The sequence below is a fragment of the Aythya marila genome (genome assembly GCF_965140915.1).
Source record: "Aythya marila genome assembly, chromosome: 1".
Taxonomy (NCBI): domain Eukaryota; kingdom Metazoa; phylum Chordata; class Aves; order Anseriformes; family Anatidae; genus Aythya; species Aythya marila.
Window position 1 is genome coordinate 96,216,070 of NC_139042.1, and position 9,082 is coordinate 96,225,151.

A 9,082-nucleotide genomic window follows, 5' to 3' on the forward strand; every position below is an offset into this window, starting at 1 on the left:
GGCGTGTGGTTTTGGGGGGTGGCTAGTTTATTAGGCTTGCTAGCACGACAGCTGCCTTTGGAGGAAGGCCCGGGTGTGTTTTCGTTTCTAGAACGTACTGCCTCAACCATCCCAAGGAATCTTGGTTTGGCCAGGAGGAGCCCTGCGGCTCAGGGCCTTCCAGCAGCGCTTCCTCCATCCTAATTTGGGCAGGATTTCGCTCTGCAGGAGCAGCGCCACAGAACCTGGAGACCATTCCTTTTTTTTTTTTTTAATATATATTAATATTATTTTTAAATAAGGTATAATTACATGCAGCACACAGACTCATGAATCAACCTGATTCTGTTGTGACAAGTTTCGCTCTGGGCGTGTGATCTGTCCTAGGAGATCACACAATTTTTCTTTCTTATCCCTTTTAATAGCAAAATATTCTTGCCTGCCCTCTCTTTCTTCTTTTCTAATCATCAGCCATTAAAATGACACAAAGAATAACACCTCCACTTGCCCAAACTGTTCCGCCTGTCATTTGACATCTTTCTCTCACCACCATAAAACAGTTTCCCTGTTGACTCTCCAGTCTGACATGAACCTTCTGGTTTCTTCTTTGCTTCTTCCCTTGTGTGTGTGTCTAATACCAACTCATCTACTGCTGTCCTAATCTGACAAAACAAAACAAAACAAAACAAAACAAAACAAAACAAAACAAGAAGACTGCTAAAGGCTGTATTGAAAACAATCTCTGTAGAAAAAAATGGGGCTGAACAGTCGTTTATGTCTACAAATCAGCTGACATTGGGCAGGTAGACAGTATGCTAACATTTGTGGTCATTGGGTTGATGGGTGTCCTTTTGCATCCTTTGCCACCTTCCTTTCTTATTGCTCTTTCCTACTTGCATTTTGTCACATGAATACATTGCCAAAAGAAATGCTTTGGGACAGAAACTCTTTTTGTCATATATGACTGTGGTGGATAGAAAAATGGGATTCTTAAAATATAAGTAACACATTGTAATAATTTGTATCACCTTATGGGATGTTACACGCAGGTCAATTTTCATTATATTCCACACATAAAATTCACCTTTACTTGTAGGACTTGCCCTCTTCAATACCAATGTACACTATGCAATTCAGCGTGTGATAATTGTCTTATGACCTTGTAATTTTCCTTTATAAAGATCAATACAGTTCTCTTAAAAGATTTTACATGAGCAGAAATAAACACTGCAAGCTAGCAGCTGTCTTCATCAGGCAGAACGAAGACCACTCTCCATCATCACAAATACGAAAAGATCAGATGGCAAAGGACTCAGTATTAAAGAGTGAGTAATGATATCTGAACAGCCCTGTAGGTGACCTTTACAGCTCCTTGAAGCAAAAAAGTCAGCCTGGAGGATACGTAAAATGCTGCTGAGGTGCACCTTGAAGAAAAAGGCCACGTTCCTGAAATGAGGCAAAAGCCAGTACCCTCCTTAAGCACTTTCCAGCAGAGCTGAAGCATGCCCTGCTATCCCTGCTGGGCTGAAGCCAGCACTCGTGTGCTACCCAGAAGCTGCAGAGGGTGGAAAATCACCAGGTCTAGAAGCTGTCCCACCATTGATTTATTCTGAGGCATTCATTATTGAGCTAATCTCCGCTCTACAAAGAGACTGTCAATAATGCCCTTGGAAACAGATCTCTGCCTGCAGAGCAGGCACAACCCTACCACTTCCCCAGATGGCTGGGAAGCAGGCTTGGGCCCGTGTCCCCTCCGGCCACTCCAGAGAGCCCCACATCTCGCTGCCACCAAAATGGGCAGGGGTCTTGTTTGCCTCTTGCTACCATCTCTTGGTGAAGGTGGATGAGCAGTGAGAGCGGGATGAGCAGTGGGAGTAGGCAAGAAGGAGGAAGCAGGTGCAACTATCATGGTGGGAGTCAGCCGTCTTGCTGAACACCCTCCGAGCCCTGCCACCACGGGCCAGGCCTGCCGTGATGACTCAATTACATCTCGTGCAGCTCCCCATGCCTCCAGCTCCACCTCACACCCCACCTTGCAAGGGAAGGTGCTGACAGTCCCACTGTCACCTTCTGCCTCAGCCTCATCGGCAATGGGAAACTTCCCCCATGGTGCCAGCACACAACCAGGCCCGTGCATGCCTCGATGGGAGAGGGACTGAGAGGGGGTCTTCATGACATGAAGACAGTGCCATAACATGACTTCATGACAGTGGCATGAGTCAGCACTCCGAGCTGGAGTCCTCCCTGTCCACAAAGCTGGCAGGTGGCTCCCACTCCTCGGTCCATGACCTTTGTGCCTTGACATACTTTATTCTGGCCACCAACACAAATGAGAAATGGTTGCAGTAGATGTTCATCATTACCCTCCTGTAGGTTGTTAATTGTACATGACTGAAGTTATAAATCGCTGCAATAAATTGTCATCATTGAGTTACAACCTTTGAAATGTTCATTAGTTAAGAGCATCCAAAGGATAGCCAGAGTGACAGGGATTAGGTTTTATGGCTCCTCTGTTTATGGATACAGAGGAGGCAGCATCTTCTCAACAGCATCGTATGCACAGGCTTATCTGCACCCTCGACCACCCAAGCCACTCAGCAAAGGAAAAACAGGCAAAGGAGCAGCAGCAGTGATGCACAGCACCAGGAGTAAGCACTGTTGCACTGCACCTTTCCTTGCACATCTTTGACTCAAGGCCACCTAAAGATTTCATGAGATCTGTTCTTGTTTAACAAGATCCACTTTCGTTTAATGATCTCATGGCCACCGGACCAGCAAAGATGGCCAGGCCTGGCCTCTCCATTCATCTCTGCCATAGCCAGCAGTCTTCTGTCCTCCAGACGAAGGAACTGTCTCTGCTGGGTTTCCCCATCGTGTGGAACGGAACGGCTGCCCTCTGGCCAGGGCTGAGCTTTAAAAATAATAGCTACACTACCACAAACTATCATGAGGCACATAAACAAGTCATCCAGACATCAAAAATTGTCAAGGAGCGAGTCTCCTGCTGCTTCTCCAGCGCTGAAATAAAGTCCTGCTACTCTGGATTTATACCAGTTATATTTGAGGCAAGTTTTGGCCTCAGGTTTCCAAATCCTTTTATTGAATTAAGGGCAGAATTCCTGTTTCCAGAGTTTCACATCAACATGACAACACTGGAGCAAACAAGAATAGTCTATTTAAAAGCAAGCAAACATTTTGCAGATGAAAGACAAACACTGTAGGTATTTATTAAGGCCCTAATCCAACCAAATCTCTAATCCACTTAGAAAAAGAAAAAAAGCTCCAAACAAGCATTTTCAAGATCCTCAAGAACTCCAAGGCATCTGAAATGCTTTACTGCATCTCCTTTCTCAAAGGTATCCCCTCACTGAAAGCATCTTGTGTTTTCTGGATAATGCTGTGGTGAAGGAACACAGGACCTTTCAAGCTTTTGCAGCATCACAGACTTAGAGATCCTCTTTACAACTCTTTCCTTGCACTGCTTTTTTTTTCTTTTCCTCTCAAATCTAGGCTGGTCTTGAAAATCTCCATAAATGGTTGGACTCAATACCATAGTTTGGTGTACTCCTGCCTTGATGTTTTTTATATGAAAAAGCCACGGAGGAAAAAGGAAATGGAAGCTGGTGTCTAAGGATACCTAGCTAACTTTTCTCCTAATGAAGAAGTGATCTTGAAGGCTTCAGTCATCACCACAGCAAAATAATTCATGCACAGGATGCTTTCTACATACACGTGACACGAGAGACTCCGCTGCTTTTTTGTTTCTTTCATGGGCTCTTTCTGCTGCTGCTGTTACGGAGCTGCCACTCCCCTTCTTGGGCAATATTGCAGCTAATATGGATTAATTATATTTGTTCCCATCTGATGCTTTTTCATTCTTGGTCTAGCTTCCTTCAGGTATCTTCAGTTCTGCTTTATCCAGACCAGATCAGAATGACTGTCACAAAATCTTAGTTCTCTTTCTGTAATGAAACATACAAAATATATTATTTTGGTGTCTATTCTGAAAGCCCACAGAATAGTTCTCCTCAACATAGCTGGTATGGTAAAGGATCTTATATAAAATTCAAATTTTTTTCATTCCAATTGCTTTCCTCCTAACAAAAAATGAAATTTAAGTTTTAGCAGAAAAGCTGTTTGAAGAGCTGCCTGAAATATGAAGTTTTCCGGAACTGTGTTGTTTCCAAGAAGAAAAAGAACATTTGCCTGTTTTTAGATTAGCAGAGGAATAAATACAGATGATTAAATATATCATGAGTCTGAAATTATTTTTATTTTTCTGATGACCAAATGCTGTGCGACTGGCTTTATTGTGCAAGGTTTTTCCCATTAGTTATTTTTAGGGGTTTTAGATTGTATTTTCCCCTAACTGGTGACATAATGTCTTGTTAAGACAATTGACCCAGATAAGACTACGCCAACTTCATCAGAATTGGTCTTATACATCTGGATTTTTGATATTTTGGTGGGTCACAGACCAATAGTCTCTGTGGCATGGAAAATATTTAATTTTTTTTTTAGACTGCCAGCTTCAGCAAGACTCCTCCAAGTTGACACTAGTTAACAGTGACCTAATTCAAGCTTGATTGGACAAAGATGCCTGGCCCTAAGGGAAATAGTGCAAGGCAACCCACAAAATTCAAGGGTGAGGCAGAAAAGCCTTGTCTTATGGGTCAGCAAGCAACCTGAGGGAATACTGATGCTTCAGAATATCAACAGCTATCATTTGGGGAAAAGCAAGTCACTGCACAGACATTAAAAAAAGCTCCTTCAGTAGCTGACTAATCCATCATCTCTTTCCTTGCTCCAGACTGAAAAATCCCTCCTAGTGGAAAGCAGTATGCCAGCAAAACAGTACCACATCTGCTGTGCACTCCCAGCCCCTGCTACACAAGCATGCAGAAGACTGAGAGCTGAAGAGCTTGCACTGCCCTCGTATTTTTAGTATCTTCTTACTTACTCTTCTGTTCTCTAGCCTGGTTTCCCAAGGACACAAAGCTAAAGTGATTACATTGTTCGCCCAGCTATTAGCTCTGCAACCTGGCTGTTTATTTCTGCCCAAATAATGGAGAAAGGGAGGTGTCCAAGAGGTGAGGTATCTGTGCCTTCCTTCTGACCTGGCAAGGGAGAGGTCTGGGACCTGTGCTCCTGCATGGGACCAACAGCCAGGCAGTCAGCACACCTACGGCCAGCTGCCTGCACAGCCCGACAGGAAGAGAATTTAAGAAACCAGAGGCTGAGAGAGAGGGGGCATAAACCCACAGGAAGCAAAGCTTCTTCCTCGTGGAACAACTTCTCTTGTCTTTTGTTTTAAGCAGTTGTGTGGACAAACTAGCCTCTTTCTTAATTTTCAAGGTGCCGTGTAAAACTATAATGCAATTTAAAGAATATACTCTTAATCAAAGCAGAGGGGCAATCAAAATAACCCTTGAACTCATTATAAAAGTCAACTAAATTCAAATTAATAATTTCAGTGTTCAGTATAGTTACTTGGGTGAGGTTTGTAGCAAAACTTCATATTCTGCCTTCTAGAGTTGGGCTTGAGATTGCTTAGAGCTGGCTTTCATTTGGTGAGTTAATTCTAACTCAGTATGAAGACTGATTTGCTCTTTATTTAATAAAGTATTTTAATCCTGGATTGTTGTAGTTTTACTAATAATTGTTTCATGCTGATCATGTGTCTCTTGGTTTTATTTTGCGTTTTAAAAGCATTTTAATTGCACTACTAAAATAAAAGCTGGTACTGAGTCACTTTTATTACGATATGTAAAACGTGTCCAGAATATTTCAAGGCCTGCTATGGAGACCAGGTTTCCATCTGACTAGGTCTCTTTAGGGAACAAGTGGTTTTATTCTGTTTTTACATTTTAGCATTAAATTTCTGGAGGCCCTGGTCCCCTCCCTCCTGTCATTGACTCACTGGCTGATTTGCATTGCTATATTGCTATCCAACTTCAGCCTCCCCCTCCTTCCAGCCTTTCACGCTCACCCCCAAAAACAGGTTTGTATCTGGTCATCATTTCATTAATAGGATTGCATGCTGTTTCTTCTAGCAATGACCATGGTTAGAGGGAAGAGAAAGCCACTCTGACCCTGAGAAGCAACTACTCTTTTGACTTGATCACTGCATTTTAGTCCCAAAGTAATAGAAGCCATTGAACTCTTTGCTTTAAAATTTAGCTATAGAGGTATCTACTTCTTGAGCCTCCAGAATGGTGGCAAAGCCCTTTCCAAACTGGACTTATTCATCCCTAAATAAGTCTACTTAGAATTTGAATGGTGCAGGTGTCCTGGAAAAATACACTGCACCCTTTTAAGAATGAAGGACAAAGAGGTATTCGAAATCTGAAGTATTATTGGACCTTGCCAATGCAAAATCTGACTGTAGGTACTGAAGGAAAACTGGGCAGGGCCAGAGCATTGATGTAAGTAAATTGCACGTGTCCAATTCCTCTAGCAACCCTAATGTTTACTCTAACAGAAACAGTGCCTCCAGGTATAAAATCCAACCTACAGTTAGGAACAGCAATGAATGTAAACTAACTTCTTGGATACCAACACTCTCAAGAGATATGTTATACCTGACTGACCACTACAGCTGAAGTCATGACACCAGAGCACAACCAAAAACCACAAAGAAGAGGATGAAACATTCAAAATGAGAAAAGGTGAACTGCATAAGCAACCCATATGCCAGACCTTCCGCCAGAGCAAGTCGGCAGTGCTCCAGAAATATCTGCGGCTCGGTTCCATCATGATGGCATGGGCACGTTTTGCAACAAGCAGCTCTGTTTACGAAACTCTGGTGATGAATGTCCAGCTGGTCATGAAAGGATCAGTCACTGCACCTTTCTGGATAAGGCTGACTGTGCCCCAGTGGGCATCTGTAAAGCTATCATGGCTTGTGCTTGAGAGCCTTTAAGCACCCCTTGTCACAGTATGTCAGCCAAAATGCTGTTGCAGAGGTTGACATGTCCTTTGCCTTAAACACTTTCACTGTCCACATGTGCATTATTGCTGCTCTAAAGCCCTCTGCTCTGACAAGACACTTTGGTTTTAAATCATGCAGGTTCATCTTCAGTAGCCTTCGACTTGACAATCTTGTTTCAAACATTTTGTATCGTGGCTTGTGTTGGCCACTGGAGCCCAAAATCACAGGTGAAAAGCTTAGTCCACTAAGGAAAAGATGTTACTGAGGATTCAACCAGAATACTTTAATCACATGTTGCTTGCCAATATAAGGCTATTTTGAACTGGTGGAGGAGTATCACAGGAAAGGGGAAAACAATGTGTTTGTTTCAAAAGTAACTGGTTGCACTGTTGTTTCTGTGCAGCTGAAGAAAAGATTTTTTCTAAATGCCTTGTTGGTGTGTCATGAAAATAACTTCAGATGACTGCTCAAAAATAAGCCTAGACAAAATACGGAGTATTTACAAAACCTGTGTCTTCTTGAAGAGACAAAAGCTCTAGAGTATCAGAAAGATCCCTCAAACTCCAAACCAAAAAAGACACTCTGAAGGCTCAGCAGCACCTTTCTGACATCGTTTTACAAGTTTGTTTCTATATTACAACTCTGTAGTACTCTGTCATTCCAATACCGCTAACACTCGTGCTAATGCATCCTTTACACACCAGTATGAAGAGTTGTTTATGGTAGTGCAGCAGTTCCCAGGCACTAAGTGGGATACTTCACCATAGCGAGTGATATTTGTCCTGGTATAAATGGGCATAAATGCACTCCTACTAATGACTATACCTTTATAACAACAACAAAACAAAACCATAAAAACCCACACTTCCGAGACAGTTGTATTGGCAAAAAAATGTGAATGTAGGCCAGTCCTTAGCAATGATAATGTTGAAACATTGGCAACTTTATGAACAGATGAATGCTCTGTTGAAAAAACTGTGACTAAGAAGACTGAAGATTGAGAGTATGGCTCAGTGGGATCTGGCTAGCACTCCATAAAACAACATCACACTTCCCTTATAAAAACCCTGCCACTGAAATACCACCCAAACATTAGAGTGCTTGGGAATGAGCAATGACGGAACCAAACTGCTTCCCTCCTGCTGAATATAATCCTTCATCACTCACTCCCACCTCATTATCTCAGTCACTCATGGCCATGCATGAGCTGCTCTATCCTAGACCACAGTTAAGCCTTCCAATACCCTCTGGTTCTCAGGAGACGATGTATCTGCTGCTAAACCCTGTTGCAGCCCCTCTTCACAACACATCCAGGACCTCCTCCTCAAGTCCCCACTGCTTTCTCATCTGTGATCTTTTTGCCTGCCTGCTCTTCACTATTCTCGCCAATACAAGCATGCTCTCCCTGCAAACTCCTTCCAGTTTCACCCTTCATCCAGGAGCAATGCCTCGGCCCATACTGCCTGATGTTCAACAGCTCTCAGGCACTCATCTTGCCCAGAGCTGGCTTTCCTGAGTCTCCACATCCCTCACACCATCTCGTGTTCCCAAGGGAGTGTTTAGCCCCACACAAGACCATATAGTCTTCTCCCAGCCATTACACCCGTCTGCAGAAAAGTTTCCTGGGGCACTCACACATGTAGCAAAAACGGCTTTTTCAGATATGACACATATGCTGAAACTTTAATGAAATGCTTAGAAACATAAAAGCATCTGCCAAACGTTGGTTAAAAATTTAATGTTGCTGCTTATGAAAAACATAAATGTTTGTCTGAGGCAATGCTACGGACTGTTGAGAAATGTCACCACTTCATTGACTGAGTTAACTTACCAAGTTTTTTTAAGCAACAAGCTGTGGTAAGTTGCTACCTCTTGCTTGAAATTAGGAAAACCAATTTCCTCTTTCATTCTAAAGTCTGTTTTTTGCATTTTTATATCCTGGTGGTAGGGAGGATCTAATTAACCCTTTACGTTCGCTCCACTAGGTCCATTCCTGCATACTTGCTTATCTAACCACGAGCAAATAAACTCCAAAGAGGACACGGGAGCAACCATAGGATTCAGCTTACTAACTCCAGAAAGCCACTGCTGTTTCCAAGACTAAAGCATGGCATGAAGATTATTGCAGAGAAGAACCTTTTGAATACATGTGATCTTTATGCATATGGCCTT